Here is a 17,377-nt window from a genome sequence, read left to right on the forward strand (position 1 = left end):
GATAGCGGGTTCATCACTCACTGCCTACAGTTCAGCTCTGGTGTCCTGCCCTGGGTATTACTGCTGCTGCGTAAACCACAAAGACACGCACACCCTCTCCTTCGTAGCAGACGTTAAAGATCTCCCCCGATGTCATTGGAAATGAGTATGCCATTGTGTGCCAGGGATCAATTATAATACACATACAAATGTCACTGCAAGTAATTCGATTGGATTTACACAGCAATGCCAGCCACTCCTGTGAAACTACAGCAGTCTGTGTTAGATTCAGCAGCACCTTTCTTCGTGCTAGCCTTGCATTGAGATAATGACAGCTGCAATGCCAAGCGTACTCACCGATTGTGATGTTGTGTGGTTATTAAATTCGAATTAATCCGCCACAGTCCACCTACAGATTGTAAGGAGACTATTGCGATGTCTGCCATAGCAGGAAGGTTGAACGGTGTCATGCGCGTCTCTTCACGGAGCGGAGCCAGCGCAGCAATCCTCGCAGGCCGTTGAAGAGAGGAGAGAGGTTGTGGAGAAGAAGATGAAAGAGGAAGTGAAGGAGGAGGTGAAAGAGGAAATGGAGAAGGTGGAGAGGGAGTTGGAGAAGACAAATGAGGAGATAGCGGTGGAGGACGAAGAGGACGACAAGGAGATGGAGGAGAAGATGGCTGTGGAGGAGGAAAAGGAGAAGATGGTGGTGGTGGAAGAGATGGTGATGCAGGAGGTCGAAAAGACGGAGAAAGAGAAGACGGAGGAGACAGAGGAGGCGACGGGGAAGGAGACAGAGGAGGAGACAGTGGCAGGAGGCGGTGATAGTGCAGGAACGAAAGGGCCTGGCTCGTGTGGCGAACGCGATCCGTGCGCTCTTCCGCAGCATGATGCTGTTTGGTTGCGGCCGGTCGACCGCACAGTTGGGATGATGGAGGTGCCACTGGGACCGCAGCCGGGGAAGGAAACTGAGCAGCAGATGCCAGGACTGCACTGGACACTGACTGCTGCGAACAGACTAACTCTGTTAAGAGTGAGGATCAATCCAATGCATTATTTAATAATTATCATTGTTGTTTTTATCATAAACTTTATGACATACACCTATGAGGAAACAATGTAACTTTGCATTGCTTGTGAGCGCTGCCTGGGTTGGTTCAATGTGCCTTGGCTTGTGTGCAGTGTCCCGGCTGTGTGTGCGGCGGTACAATGACAACCATGTCATGAGAGAAGTTTCAGGCAATGGCCCTTCTTCAGAACGTGTACAAGCAGTGGTGGGAAAAGATAATCAGGCGATTCGTCTGACACATCCACCCCTTCACTGCCCCACTGCCAAGCTGCTTCCGCTGTCCTGCTGCCCCTCTGCCCACTGCCCCTCTGCTCCGCTGCCCCACTGCTTTGGTGCCACTCTGCCCTAATGCCCCGCTGTTCCATTGCTCCACTTTCCCACTGCCATCACAGCCATCACGAAGCAGCGAGACGTCCATACCACCTCATTAAATATTACTCTGATGTGCACGCAGAGAGAGACCCTCGTTTAGCATTGCATACTGGAGGGGGCTGCTGTGATGCAATGGCTCGTAAACTTCACTGGCAATAGAGAGATTGCTGGTTCCACCTTCTGGCACAGCAGTTGAAACAAATGGTCGAGTATCTGAAGTTCCCCTGCCTCTGTCCGCCAAACAGTACAACTGGGTACACCAAAATCGAGTGGCAAGTTGCGTGTGGTGGGTAAATGTGTGGATACTCCTTCCTCTTCAAAATCATCTGGCGAGTATGGAAGAATAGACCAAAATATCGTTCAAACGCCTTTCTAGAGGTCTCTATTGTGGAATTTCTTCCTGCCAGCAGAGGCATGAGAAAGCAATTGCAGGACCGCTCCACATTACCAATTGCCTTGGCAAAGTATTCCAATAATGCTGCTTACTAAGCAGGCTGCATATGTATTTAACATGTGGAGGGGGGGGGGGTGTTGATTGTCTAGAGATGGTCCAGTGGCTCAGAGGTCAGAGCACTAAAATGGGGTTGAATCCAGGCAGTCACCTACGATTAAAAGCAGGTTCTCAAGTCTGCAAGTCTGGTGAATTAATGGTCTCGGCTCGGTTGCCATTGACTGCACATAATACACCATCACATTACTGCTTGGGTGAGTGGGAAATTGAGTAAGTGGGTGGGTAGGTGGATGAATGAGTGCATTGGTGTGTGGATGTGTGGGTGAGTGGATGGGTAATTGGATGCGTAATTGGATGAGTTGGTGCCTGGGTGAGTGGATGGTTGGTGGTTAAATGGGTGGATGGGTAATTGAATGAGTGGGTCGGTGTGTAGATTGGTGGATGTGTGAATGTGTTCATGAGTAAGTGGGTGGTTGAGTTGGTGAATGATTAGGTGGATGGATGAGTGAGTGGGCGGGTCAGTGAGTTAGTTTGAATGAATGGCTAATTAAATGAATGGGGAGGTGGATACATTATTTGGTGCTTGGGTGGGTCAGTGGGTAATTGAGCGAGTGGGTGAATGAGTATGTGGGTGACTGGATTTTTGAATGAATGATTTGGTGAATGGGTGAGTTCGTGAGTGTGTGTGAGTGATTGGGTGAGTGAGGGTGGGTGAGTGAGGGTGGGTGGGTGGGTGAGTAGGTGGGTGAGCGGGTGAGAGTAGGTTGGTGGGTGGGTGAGGGTGAGTGGGTGATTGAGTGAGTGGATGAGTGGGTGGGTGAGTGTGTCGATATGTGGCGAGTCTGTCCCTGGTGAGTGTCTCTGGTGAGTCTGAGGACCAGACACTGTTCTGACCATTCCGTCCCCTTCGAGCGCCTTGCTGGCCTTCATCGGGGCTCACTACCAACACAAGCTGCCCCAGATATGTATATAAGAATCAAAATCTGAATATGTAATCATACTGGAGGAATCCGATGAGCTATACAGCTTTCAGAGATGTCCAGTAGGGACGGCTTTGTACGTTACAGCAACAAACAATACAAAAAAAACGATCGGAGTGCAAGGTATAGGAAAAGTAAACAAATCCCTAAAAGAATAAACTAAGCAAATTTTTAAAATGTTATCAGGTGAAGTCCAATGAGGTATTAGCTTATTTTTCAGAAGCCAATTGACCACAACTGATAACTCATGTCTGGGGGCAGCTATTGAAGGCCGAATTTCTTTCGCACCGTACATAGGCAACCGTGCTAGTCGGAGGTGCCGGGGAAGGATAACAAAAGTATTAGGTTAGGATCAGGGCTATAGTGTCAGGGCTACAGGATGTAGGGGCACTGCAGGTTCTCCACAAGGCACGTAATGCCCTCTAGTGGACAAACGCATAACTACAGCTGCTGCAGCTCAAGGAACAAGATAACCGAGCTGTACAGCCTCCACATCGCCACTTCTCCATGCACACAATGCGAGTGGTGCTACTCAGCCGCACAAGCTTCTGAGAGTGCATCTCATCATCAACATTAACTCAACACAAGCAGCACCCTGAAACAGGCTTCGTCTTTCAGTGTCTCATCAGCAGTCAGGCTCGCTTGAACTGGTGAACTGCCAGATGTTACCGAGAGGGAACCATTGTTAGACTCGCCTTTTGCCCGTCCAAGGACGGGTGTATTGCAGTAAATCTGAAATTTGCAAACGAAAAAGCAGACCACGACGTGATATTCATTGCATTAATGCGCGTGTCACCGCGCCCTTACAAATTGCACAAACCGATGTTCTGTACTTTTGAGGCATAAGCAATTGGAAAACTACACTATCCAGGAACCTATTTTTTTGTTAGTGATATTAATGAGGGGAGCTGTTTAATGTGGAGTTACGTCACCTGCTCATGATTATTTAGGGAGGAGGGCGCTCCATGTGGAGTGACGTCTCATGCTCATGATTCTTTCGGTAAAGTCACGTAGAATGGAAAAAAAATAATAAAAAAAAAAATAATAAAAATTCCCACGAAGTTTTGGCCACAACACAAGTAGCCTTCCTCAGGTGAAGAAACAGAACTGTCGGGAAGACAGCGCTTCAGTGAACACTGCCAGGCTTGGCAGCGTCTTTTAAGCTGGGTGGGAGAAGGAGAGCGCCTTGACAAAGGAGTTTACATATCAACAGTAGCTGTGTTAATGTGTTAGATTAGTAGTAGATTAGTAGGATGTTAAAGTCAGAAATTAGCATGTAACTGGGGGATTAGCATGATGTTAGTGTGAGGGATTAGCACCACGGAGAGCTACGAGCTTTGTTCAGACGAACGAGTCCATCTATGTTCGGAACGGAGGAGGGGGGAGTTAACGTGTGGGATTAGCATGGATGTTAAAGTCAGAAATTAGCATGCTAATCCCCCAGTTACATGCTAATTTCTGACTTTAACATCCTGCTAATCCAATTTCAGAAATTAGCATGTAACTGGGGGATTAGCATGCTAATCCCCCAGTTACATGCTACTTTCTGACTTTAACATCCTGCTAATCCAACACATTAACAAAGCAACTTTTGATATGTAAACTCCTTTGTCAAGGCGCTCTGCTTCTCCCACCCAGCTTAAAAGACGCTGCCAAGCCTGGCACTGAAGAGCTGTCTTCCCGACAGTTCTGTTTCTTCACCTAAGGAAGGCTACTTGTGATGTGGCCGAAACGTCGTGAGAATGTTTTATTTTTGTTTTTTTTATTTTCATTCTACGTGACTTTACCGAAAGAACCAAGAAGATGAATCTCTGCAGTCACGAAAGCTTTAAATCGAAATGCTCACGATTCTTAATGAGGGAGGGGGGGGGGGGTCCATGTGGAGGACGTAACCTGTTCATGATTATTGAGGGGGGCTGTTCGATGTGGAGTGACGTCACTTGTTCATGATTACGAGTGGGGGGGGGGGGAGTACTCCATCTTGAGTGACGTCACCTGCTCATGATTACGAATGAGGGGTGGGGGTGTGTCCATTTGGAGGACGTCACCTTCTCATGAATATTAATGAGGGGGGCTAGTCGATGTGGAGTGACGTCACGAACGTTAAGGCCATACATTCCTGGGTGATTACAGTAGATATATAACAACCGCCATTCGCCCCTAAGTGGCGGTGACGTCACCACGACGCTTGTGCCAGGCCATGTGCACCTCGAGGCCACGTGCAGTGTCGAACGCCCGCTGGCAGGAGGTCACGGGGCAGACCCAGGTGCCACGGGTCGACTGAGATGACTGGCTGATGCACCACCTGTGCCCCCTACTGTGCCAACCTGCTGTGCCCTAGCCACCCGGCGCTCCGCTCGTTGTTGTGAGCGTCGCTCCTCCGCCCTCCATTGTTGTTGGAGGGCGACTACCTCGAACTGCCCAGTAGCGTCCTTCACGAGCCTCCTCCACAGAGGCCGATTTTGACACCGCTGGTACCAGTCATCGGCAAGTCCACTCAGCTCCACGTCCTCCTGTACCACATCACTCCTCTTCTCTAGCCCGTGCGGCGCCCGTTTAGCCCCCTCGATCCGGCCGAACAAAAACCGTTTCGGCATGCGGTGGCTGGGCATGCGGGCTACACGACCCAGCCATCGCAGCCATGCCTGCCGGAGGAGCTCACCGATGGGACCTTGCCCAGACCTTTCAAGGATTTGTGAGCTCCTCACACAATCCAGTCTGGTTAAACCCAGGATGGATCGTAGGCAGGCCTGTCTAAATGTTTCCAGCCGGCGAAGATGTTCCATTAGGGGGGGGGTCCACGTTTCGCAAGCGTAGAGAAGGGAGGGAATGACCGTGGCCGAGAAGACCCGAAGCTTCGTGTGGCGTGACAGACCAGGTAGCTTCCACACAGCGTTACGCAACCAATGAAAATATATTGCCGCTCGACTGATTCGGAGTGAGACCTCTGCTATTAAACTGGAGCCAGTCATAAGCACACTCCCCAGGTATGGGAAACGCTCTAATCTCTCCACAACTGCCCCATCACCGATTGGGAGTTGTGGGGTTGGAGTGTCCCATGGTACAAAATAACCAGGTAGGTGCTTAGTTTTGGTGGGGTTGATGGTAAGGCCCCATCTCTTAGTGGCACGCTCCAGCCTCAGCAGCAGCATCTCCAACTCCTCTGAATGAGCAGCTATTACCAAATAATCGGCTTACATAACGTGGTTGAGCAATAGGGAGCCATCCCTTGACCGCACCCGGGCATCGATCAGCCTCCCATTATATCTGTACCATATGGAGATTCCCCCGGTACAGCTATTGAAGGCTTCATGAACTACGTGGTCAAAATAGATGTTAAATAATGTGGAAGCAAGAGGACATCCCTGTCGCACCCCAAGGTATACAGGGAATGGCTCGGACTCCTGGCCACGTAGTTTTATCCGGGCTCACCATCATGAAGGTCCTTAATGATCGTGAGCAAAGGGTCAGGTACTCCAAAAGCACGAAGAACAAACCATAGCCCAGGCCTACTGATGGTATCATAGGCCTTGACCAGGTCAATAAAGCAGAGATGTAGGTCTTGCTGGAATTCCCTACATCTCTGCTGTAGCAGACGGACAGAAAATATGGCATCTGTGCAGGACCACCCTTTCCTGAAACCGCATTGGGGCTCCGCAAGACTCTTCTCAGCGTGCCTGGCAAGGCGATGTTGAATAATCCTTGCCAGGACCTCCCGGCACACGTGGTGTATTCCGCAAATATGCCCGACTATGAGGGCAGGCACAAGTCGGCGTGAGTAGGTTAAACGTTGAGTTTTATAAGGGCACCACGGGGTGACCAGCCCCTCCCCACCCAGCCCCTCCCATTTTTGTATGCACGACGGACGGTCACAATGATCCCCTGTGGGCTAGTGTCACCAGGAGGTTCCTACCAGTATTAACGATATACATTTCAGATTATTTATTTATTTGGTATAGCCCTGTGAGCAATTTGCCCCTTGAAATCGGGTGCAACCGCAACAAACAAAAAAAGAAAAAACGAACAAGAAAACATCAAGTGACTGTGCAAACAGAAAATCCAGTAAACAGCAAAATATTCTTGAAAAAGCACTGTACACCAACGCTGTGTGCAAAAATCCCAGTGGGATGCAAGTCAAACAACAAAAAGAAAGCTTAGATTAAGGCCACCAGTCGAACTCCGTACTACAAACATGTCCAAACCAAAAAACTTTTCGAAATAACCAAAAAATAAAGCCATAATTGCAATGTAACAGTGATCATAGGGACTGACCGAATTTTTAACAAGTACATGAATAACATGCAACACCAAACCCTAGAGCCACAGCTGGCTGCATGAGTTACTCCACAACAGAAGCATCAGTCGGAGTATCTATTTTTTTAATGCACCTTTAAGATCAGCACGCTAAATCAAAATACAAATAATACTTTGCAGTAGTCATCTGGAGCGAAACATTTTATTTTACGCTAATGAATAGCAGTGGCAGCTAGGGGTGTACAACTCCTCTAGAGCAGTGTTGAGAGAAGATCTCATTGGTAGCGATTCAAGTTGCAGTTTATTGGCAATAGCATTCCAGACCCTGGGGGCATCAATAGCAAAGGCCCTTCCTCCAGTTTTTGTACGGCAATAGGGAATGTGAAGCTGGTAAATGAGCGAAGACCTGAGGTCAAATTTGTTCTTTGAAACAGAGACGAGATCCAGTAGGTAGTCTGCGGAATTGTGTGAGTACATCGTGAATAAATAAGATCTGTTGCACAAGCCGTCGAACATTAAGAGATGTTAAGTTTGACCCAATGTAGAGATCAGTGGTGAGTCCTATATGGGCAGTGCAATGTAAATCTTAAGGCCGAGTGATAGATGGAATCGAGCTTCAGTACTTGGGGCTGATTTTTACACGATGTCACAGTAATCAAGTAGAGGCAGTATGGTAGCTTTTATCAATGCAAAACGGAACATTGGGGGAGAAGCAGTGCTTGTGTCGATACAGAAAACCAATTTATATTTTCGTCTTTTTACCAATATAATCAATGCGATCTTCAAAATTCAGTTTTGAATCCAGGATGACCAAGATACTTATAGATCTTGACTTGCTCTATTTGATAATTATTTAATGACTGTAATTGGGGAAAAATAACTTCCAGCTTTAGTCCTGGTGAGAAGCATAGCACCTTGGTTTTGGAGGTATTCAGGACTAGTTTAAGAGCAACTAGCTGATGTATTTTGTTGAAATCACCCTGTAGCTTAGCAATCACGTCATCCGGAGCGGCCAGCAGTAATTAGTATCTTGTAATTTGCAAAAAGATTTACCCTGGGAATGATCCAGGTCAATGCCCAAGTCATTGACAGTTTGGGTGCGAGAAGAGGTAATTTTGTAACCATTTTACTGCGTTTTCAGAAAAACAGAGGCAACTTAGTTTACTTAGCAGGGTGTTGTGGTCTACTGTATCAAAAGCTTTGGACAGGTCAAGAAAATCAGGCACATTACTGCTTAGTATCAAGGCTACTGTAAATGTGATTCAGAGAGTATAATGGAGCAGACGTGGTGCTGTATTTTTTTCAGAACCCAGATTGTTTTAGATGTAGTAGATTGTTGGTGGACAAGGAACTGCTAATTTGGTAGTTCAATAATTTTTCAAAAATGTTCATGAACGGGGACAAAATTGAGATAGGTCGGTAGTTATTTGGATCATCTTTAGGGCCCTCTTTGTGAAGTGGACGGACATAGGAATGTTTCCATTCTAGAACAACTGATGCTTATATGATGGACAGGTTGAAAATATGGGCTATAGGTTTGTATATTAGGTGACCAACAGTTAGTAGAGCAAAGATGGGAATACTATCTGCTCCGGTAGAGGAAGACCCTTTGAGGTAGGACAGTTGTTTCAGAACAATACTTTCGTGGATTTGCTGGAAACTAAAGTCGTTTAATGTTTGGACAGGGGTGTATGAATTTGCATGAGCAGGGGTGACTCCCAATACATTATCAACAAGATTACCAGCTTCAGAAAAATGAAGGTTAAAATTGTCAACTATTTTTTTGGGATCTGAAAAATGTTCCCCATTTCCGTTAAGCTCAACGGGCGGATTATCTGTATTGGATGTCTTTTCGATACATTTGATTGTTTCCCAGAAAATCCTGGCATTTCCATGTGATTCCAGGAGGAAAAAATAGGCATTTGTTTGACGCATCTATTCCTTAAAATCCTGTATTCTAGCCAGTCATTGACCAAAGTACTTTTCTGAGCACATGTCCAAGCATTGTCCCTAGTTTTCATGAGCTTTTTAATCAAAGGATCAAACCATGGTGGGTGGTTGCCTTTAGTTTTAAATCTAAGCAACGGAGCATGTTTGTTAAGAATTTGGAGAAACGTGTACCTGAAGGTCTCCTAAGCCGTAGTTAGGTTGGGGATATCACAGATCTTGTCAATATTCGAGTGAAGCACATCATTAGTAAATGCCCGAGTGCTGAAGTGTCCGAGTGCTTCGGGTCTGGCTGATGATCTCACCCCAAAAATGGAGTGATCACCAAGGTCTTTACCCAGAACACCAGTCAGTGTGAAATTGTGAGGGGCATTTGTCAATAGGACGTCAGGCAGAGATGACTGTACCAGATTTTTTAGGTTGGGTCTTGTGGGGACATTTATTAATTGAAACAGGTTAAATTCATCTGCAAAATTTGTGGCCACGGCCAGCGGGTTTAGCAAATTCCAATTTAGATCACCAATTAAAACTATTTCACCTTTAGGGAGGCCTCCAAAAAGCTCTGCAGACGCAGCTTCAACATCCTTCCCACTAGGCGGTCTATATCAGGACACTACCAATATATGTTATTTGGGAGAGTTAATCTGAGAGCCAGCCCTTCAAAGCAACATTTTTTAAACAAGGAGTGAGCTGGTGAACATGCAATAGTATTACGATACTATAACATGTACGACCAAAGTTGCAGCCATAGCTGGCAGCATGACACTCCCAGTGTATGATGTGTGCGAGTCAGTGGTAGTGTGAGTGAGTGTATGATGTCTGAGTCAGTGTATGATGAGTGAATGGGTCTGTGGTTGTGTGAGTGATTGATGTGCGAGTGAGTCAGTGTAAGATGAGCGAGTTTATCACGGCATTCTTCTCGCCACCACGGCCTCCATGACGTGGCGAGTGAGCACTCGAGTCAAGAAGTGCCGAAAATAAATGTCACTCTTGGTAGGTAAGAGGCCAATGTTCAGTATAACCCTCCACCAACCGACAGAGGCAATCACTTCAAGTCGTCACTTGGGAAAACATGCCAATTGATTTGGCACTTCAGCAATAGCCGAAATATTAAAAAGCGAGTAAAATTTCCAATTTTATATTCGACGTTTCACTGCAGATACCATTGTCGGCGTTAACAGAACAATAAAATTCACGACGTTTCGACTGCAACACAACAATCATCAGGTGTGAAAACCACGTGACTTTACCGAAAGAACCAAGAATATAGCAATACAACTGTTAAACTTTTTTTTGGTAAACTGTATTCAAGCGACACCCTTTATTGCCTCCATACGCAATAATATAATCGTGATTGAGCGAACCAGTGAGTGAGTGTTGTTGAGACCTGTAGTGTGGTGGTTGAACACAGCTTAACATGTTAATACAGGTTTTAGGATTAGATCCCATAAGTATAGATGCGTCACAACCCTCCACCACCCGACAGCCAATAAGGTATGTCACGTAAACAACGTGCCAAATAGTTAATTAAAATACAATATTGCCAACAGCCTACTGTAGCCAGCACATATGAAGGCTGGTACGATACACAATGGGGTGTGTGGCCAGCACCATGCTTGGCCGCCTTTGTCTCCCCAGTGGCGTTGTTTACACATTGTAATTGATACTCATTAGAGGTTAAGTTAATCTAGGGGAGGCCCAGGACCGGCTCAGATAATTGTCACTGGTGTTGGACAATCGAACCCTGGTCGCCATGTTGATTACAGTGTGCTAACCGCTGCGCCACCGCTCCCCACACTAGGTCTGATGCCCTATAAAAATTTGCCCACGAACTGCTCTATTTGAAGGGGTTAGAAGAACCTCACTCCCAGTGATTTCATGGTCGAGCCGTTTCCACAGCTCAAGGGTATGAGCATCTGTGCACCCGGGGGAACCCTAACAGTTTCACACACCATGGCCTGAACCACAGTGTTAGCGATACACCATCCAGTAGGGGACTCCAAAAATCTCAACCGATGCCCCGACGGTAACTCCACACAACCCTGGTCAATTAAAATCCAGAGGGGCATCCTCTTCCAAAAATCCTTTCACAATAAACAAGGCACCGCTAACGAACTTGAAACCAACACCAGGCCCGTCCTTTGAATATCGCCAATCCGTATAGATGCCTTGATTTAGCCCACAATGCCTAAACTCCCACCATTAGCGGCAACACACAGATTCTCTACCAGACCCAGGCAACACACATCTATGGCAGAGTCCTAAAAATAAACTCTGAACCCATGGTGGCGGATGCCCCCGTATATGAGCATTCGCACCTCAACAGCCTCCACAAAGCCACATACCTGACACTGACTGCAATGGGATGCATGAGGTGGCTGTGTCGGCCAGGTGTGTGAAGTATTGCAACTTGCCTTTGGACCCAGAGGAGCGGAGGCTGCCCCAAATCAGCACGGCAGCCCCTGGAGATGTGTCCCGGTAGGCCACAACTGAAAGAGGTAATGGGGGGGGCCGGCCCCCCCCCCCCCCGCCCGCCCGCCGCTTGTCCCATCGTCGTCCCACTCCGAATGTCCTCCGCAGGCTCCAACCACCTGACGCGCAGACCCAAGGAGGCTGAACGCCTGGTTGCCCTTTTCTCCCGGAAATCCAGCCCCTGCCGTCACCCCAGCACGTCGTCGCAGGTTATAGTGGGCCTGGATGCAATGGGCTACCTGAATCGAGGACAGGTCATCCTCCTCTGTGGCCGGCAAACAAACGTTAATTTCCCGAGCCAGCGTCAACATTTTCTCAAGCACCAGAGAATCCAGTCCTGTCCGCTCCATCTTTGGGTACACATCCTTGGCCAGCGACAGCAGTGCGCTGCAGAAAGCGCGGGGTGTCTCCGTCTCCCCCCCCCCCCCCCCCCAACTCTGTATTACGAATGTCTGCCGCGCGTTGGACGGTAGATCAAAAATTGCCGCCAACTGGAAGTACGCTTGACGCAGCTTCGTTCTGTCCACCTCCGGAATGTGTAAAAAAACGCCGCCAAGGCTGTCATCCAGTGCGGTGGGAAGAATAAGTAGCGCCTCCGCATCGGACCACCCTGCGAGCTCGCATGGTGGAGAACCGCCGCTGGAAGGCCGCCCAATCACCCCCCGCAGCCGAAAATTAATTGAGAAGCGGCAGCCGCTGCGCGAGGGAAGGTGCCCCCGGATGAGCTGTCGGCGGCAGGTTAAAGGGACCCAATTCCTGCCCTCGGTCGGCAGTGATGGCGGAGTCGCCCGCTCGCCACCCCTGAGCCACAGCCCCTTCCTTCGGCTGTTTCCTGCCCAGCTGCCCCCCAGGGTTGACACTGTGGAAAGCAGCCCCACGATGCGCTTGCTGATTGCCCGCAGCCCCCCTTCAGCCGGCGGCAGTGCAGAGCCGTCGCCCTTTGCTCGCTGCCCCGCCGGGATCACCACTCCGGGGCTCCCCACAAGGGGTCCCGGTTGCTAGCCCTGCCCGGCAATTCTCCTTGCCCGAGGGTATGCGGGTGAGAGCCTTCCTCTTCATGTGTTTCAGCATAGTCTATTTCCCCCTCAAGGATTCGAAGAAAGAAATTTCATAACAATCCTAAAATATAAAAAAAAAAATTCGTTAACACGCCTGACACCAAATGTTGTGTTCTAGTTCACAGACACTAATAGGATGTACTCTCTCTCTTTTATTCCGACCTTCAGAGCCTTAGGGGATAACCACACACCGGGTCGGGACAACATGCTGCCAAACCCACAGCTTGAAAAGGGTGAAGATCACAATTACAACAGCACGACGAATTCTATTCCAGATCGCAGCTGCCCCGACTGTGAGTTGGAGCTCGCCTTATATCCTGAAAAGCGTGGCCAGGCTCCACCCTCGGCCCTGCACCCCTCTGGATCCTTCAGATGGCTTCATGCTTTGCCCACAGCTGCAACTGGTAGAACGGGCTGATAGTCCTAATGCCATTGTCTACCAATCTCCCAGCGGCACGCGCTCCAGTGACTCATTCCACGTCACCACACAAGTGTGTGAGCATTAGCTAATAATTAAGTCAGTATCCATCGAGCAGTGGATTAAACATATCCGATGATGAAGAATTTAAACTGAAAGCATACACTTATATTTTATTAACGAAGAGCGTACAGACATTAAATGGCTCAATCGTGGCATGATGCCTCAATCTTCCACCTATCTAAATATGGCGACATAATTGACGTGAATAATTTCACACATTAAACTCATATTGCACACGTGTATATATTCTGCGCGAAGATGACTGAACAAAATATAATATATAATGCCAACCAACCGAATAAATGTTCCGTGTAGTTAACTGGTTCACAGTGGGTGTCCATTAAATGTGTAGTGACATATAATGGGTCACTACGGCACCTAGTGCCATCTACCGACAGAGAGAAGAATAGTGGGTATAGTAGCCCTCTGCCAGCAGAGTATATGTCATGGTAGACGTCTCTGGGGCTGGCAGAGTAGAGGGCAGTTGAGGATGTAGCAGCCCGATTGGCCGCACGGGCACGTGATGGCATGTAGGCCAAAGGTGACAGAGGGGACACGTGTTGTAGGACCCAGTACCTTCTAGTGAGTTCCAGAAGGGGGCGTGGCCGAGGGCAGAGCCAGGCAGGGGACACGTGGAAGACGATCCAGAACCTTCTAGTAGGTTCTGGAGGGAATCGTGTCCGAGGGCGGAGCGGGGCCATGCTGAGCGGTATGAAAGGGGGGTCCCGGGGCTGCATCAGGGCTGTTTGCTGCAATAGAACCCGCCTTGCTACGTCTTCTCTTCGGTCTTCATGCTCAGCAACTTGGGTCAGGCAGTGTGCCGACTGACCTGACGCGTTTGTGTCGTTACCCCATTGTGGTCATAGAATACATGTGTTGCCTCCTGAATCAGTGTGTCTTTGAAGTGAGCCCACTACACGTGCACTGTACTTAAATACATACGAAAAATACTTAGAAATTATAACTAAGCTCGTCTGAATTATACGTGAGGCTAACAAGATAAATACATTGTAAATTGAGAACGCCGCAATAAAATAAATACGTAATACTATCAAACTTAGTCACGTATTATTGATGTAATAGACTTGGAGTGAGTTCAACTGAGTCGCAGACATAGACTTGGAGGCAACACATGTATTTAACTCCAACACACGGGATAACTACCCTTTAACAGAATAACAACCTATGGTGGTGACCACCAGGCTAACTACACTAATTACAACGTAACGAGCTACTACGGACCGGGACCACAGCTCGGGTCCAGGTCCACGTATTGGAGACTCATTGAACTGAGAACGGAGAACGTAGAACGTAGACAAAGGTTTATTCATGGATGAACAACAACGCCGGTCCCTCTGGGGACCCAGATTATATTCTCTGCGACGTGGCTGGCTCTGCACTTGGCCATGACCACCTTCCAAAATCCTCGGGAAGGATCTGGATTCTAACCACGTGACCACACCTAGCCACCACTTGGGCCCCTTTGTAGACTTAACTGGTCACGTGTCCTCTCGGGTCAACCAGAGTGCCATGCCCTCTAGTAACCTCATTCCTATGGTCAGCACTCCCACACCCTGTCCTGTAGGGTTGGCACTGCACGCCAAGCATGGTGCCATCTAGCGCTATCCATCAGCGCTCACCGGGCCCCTCTAAGGCCAGTACTAGACCCACACTTTTGTGGTTTCCGTGATGTGGCTACACCACACACCATGCCTCTCTAGGGCCGGCACTGCACAGTGACTTCCCGCGATGTCACTACATAACCCCCCCCCCCCCCCCCCTTTGTAGCACTCAACAGTCCCGGCTGTCAACTCCCCCTTCAACAAAAGAACAACCCCTTAGTGTTCCGCAACAAACAAATACCCCAACCCATCTATACAACATATACACTATATACAGAATATACAGTAACTAATGGGGGAAGAGGATGGAAGTACATAACAACAATAGGCAAAAAAAGTAAGAGAGAAAAGGGAAAAAAGAGAGAGAAAAAAACAAAACGCAGTAACACATGAAACCTTGGACCCCCTCCAGCACCAGCATCTCCCACACTCACCGTGTAACAACATCCACAAGCATAATGAAGGCCAGGTTCAGCCAATAACCAATACAACTGCCGAGCGGCTGATGTCAAATTTTTGGAGCAGATGACACTTCTTCGGCTTAAATTTGAGGTTCGCCACACACATTTTAATAATGACAGCACGTAACTGTTCCAGATGTTCTTCAAACGTACAGCTAAAAACGAAAACATCATCGAGACATATCAGGCACGATACCCACTGCAGGCCAGCTAGAACCAGTTCTATCAATCGCTGGAACATAGCCAGCGTGGAATGAAGACCCATCGGAAGCCGATTAATTTCAAATAAGACTTGTGGTGTATGAAAGGCTGTCTTGGGCTTAGAGGACTCATCTAGTGGCAACTCCCAAAATCAGGATAGGAAGTCAAGAGTCGAAAAATAATGTGCTCCTGCGAGAGCATCCAGGGAATCGTCCATCCAAGGAAGAGGGTATGTGTCAACCACAGATATCTTATTAAGCTTCCGGAAGTCAACACAGAAGTGCAAACTACAATCCTGCTTTTTAACAAGGACAATCAGGACTCCCCACGGGCTGGTGGACAGCGAGATAATATTGGCGGCCAACATTTCCTCAACTGCCAGCCGTACGTGTTCTTTTTCCATAGGGCTCAGCCGATAGGGGTTCTGCCGGATGGGAGTGGCGTCGCCCGTATCGATGTGGTGACTCAAAAGCGTAGTGCGGCTGATGTCAAATTTGCCCTTGCTAAATACATCGGAGAATTCACGCAAAAGCGCCCTCAACTCCCACCTCTGGGACTCAGAAAAATCAGAATTTTCGGAACAAAATGTATCCATCAGAAACCTGTTGCGGCTTCGTATTTAAAACGGCCCCCTTACCGCTATCGATGTTTCCCTCATGAAGCGCGGGTGATGTGTGGGCTAGCACGGTGCCCTCCTGAATGACAGACGTGTCCAACCCTGCATTCAGGACTTGAATGAACGGTTCCTGGTCATTGGATAACCAGAGTCTGGGCGCCTACCAACCTCAACTTCCGAATGGCTTTGTTTGAGGGTCCTAGGAGAATTCCTCCCGCAGTCGCCTCCAGGTCTAGCGGCTTGCGCAATCATAAAGGAACGAACATTTTCACACCGGGGGGAATCTTTACGGTCTTACTCGCAAGCGCTTGTACAGTAGTGTGGCCATGCCCATTCGAGTGGGAGAAAGCGAAAAGGCCATTTGACGGCCCGATGGCAACTCAAGGCAACCATGATCGATCAAAATTATTAGGGGCATCTTCCCCAATATGTCAGTCTTGAGCAAGCAAAGCACGGCCAAGGACGTTGATACATGAACTGGTCCCGTCATTTTCTGGGTTGGAATCATTCTCAGGTGGTGCAATATATTTGGGAGGGTCAACATTGTAATCAAGTGCACCCTGTTAGGAAGAGACAATGGGATATGATTCCACACTACCAGGGAAGTTTGGATCTATTGGGGTAGATGGGAGAAGTTCACCTTAAAAAGCTCACTCAGCCGACTCGGAATAATGACTCCGAGATATTTAATCCTCTCAAGGCACCATTTGAAGGGGCAGAATTTAATTGGGAGGCCTTGAGAGTCTGGGAGATGGTAATTAGTTATGATTTGTTTACATTTAGCTTATATCCTGCCATTTCTCCATATTCCTTAATCTCCTTCAGGAGGGCCGGGATTGAGGTTACAGGCTCGGTGATATTATATTGTCTGCATAGAGATGTATTTGATTTACTCAATCCCCACAGGACAGCACTTTGATCTCTATGCTTTTTCTAATCTTCTCAGCCAGGGCTTCTATGGATAGCACGCTCAGGAGGGAGAATTCCATGCGTGAGTGTGAACCTTCTTGAAATGATTCCGTTGGTGGAGACCGTTGTGCAGGGGTGGCGAATACAATATATGGCACCAATTGACGAATCGGGTCAGTATCCCTATTTCTTCCATGGTACTGAACAGGAACTTCTATTTTGTATTTTGTGGTGTGTTGTATATATAGGCCTTTTTTCCAAATATTGATATTAAGAATAATTCTGCCAATATTTGTTTTTTTAATAATAATAGATCGGGGTGTCGCTTGGGGCAAAAAGGGGGCGACACAAACATCCTCCCCTCAAACAGCAGCTGCCTCCAACAAGCTACACCAGGCAAGGAAGTAGCCATAAAATGTAATAAATAAATAAAAACCGGTGCAAAAGGGGGAGAGGGGGGGTTGCTAATGAGATTCTGGGGAAATCTCTACACGGCTTCAAAGACCGC

At 48.0% G+C, this 17,377-nt stretch overlaps 1 long non-coding RNA gene across 4 annotated transcripts in view; it reads left to right on the forward strand.

The window, feature by feature from the left end:
• LOC116937171 (uncharacterized) overlaps positions 1–1,084 on the forward strand; it is a 33,106-nt gene extending 32,022 nt beyond the window's left edge. For 3 of the 4 annotated variants that reach the window (XR_012940882.1, XR_012940881.1, XR_012940879.1), the window contains one exon: positions 428–1,084. This is a non-coding gene — a long non-coding RNA (uncharacterized LOC116937171). The remainder of the gene's footprint in view (positions 1–427) is intronic. The other variant, XR_012940880.1, reaches the window with a different exon arrangement.
• The last annotated feature ends 16,293 nt before the right edge of the window (positions 1,085–17,377 follow it).

This window comes from Petromyzon marinus, unplaced genomic scaffold, assembly GCF_048934315.1.
Source record: "Petromyzon marinus isolate PM22_M1 ecotype Great Lakes invasive population unplaced genomic scaffold, UKy_Petmar_22M1.pri1.0 PM_Scaffold_77, whole genome shotgun sequence".
Classification (NCBI taxonomy): Eukaryota; Metazoa; Chordata; class Hyperoartia; order Petromyzontiformes; family Petromyzontidae; genus Petromyzon; species Petromyzon marinus.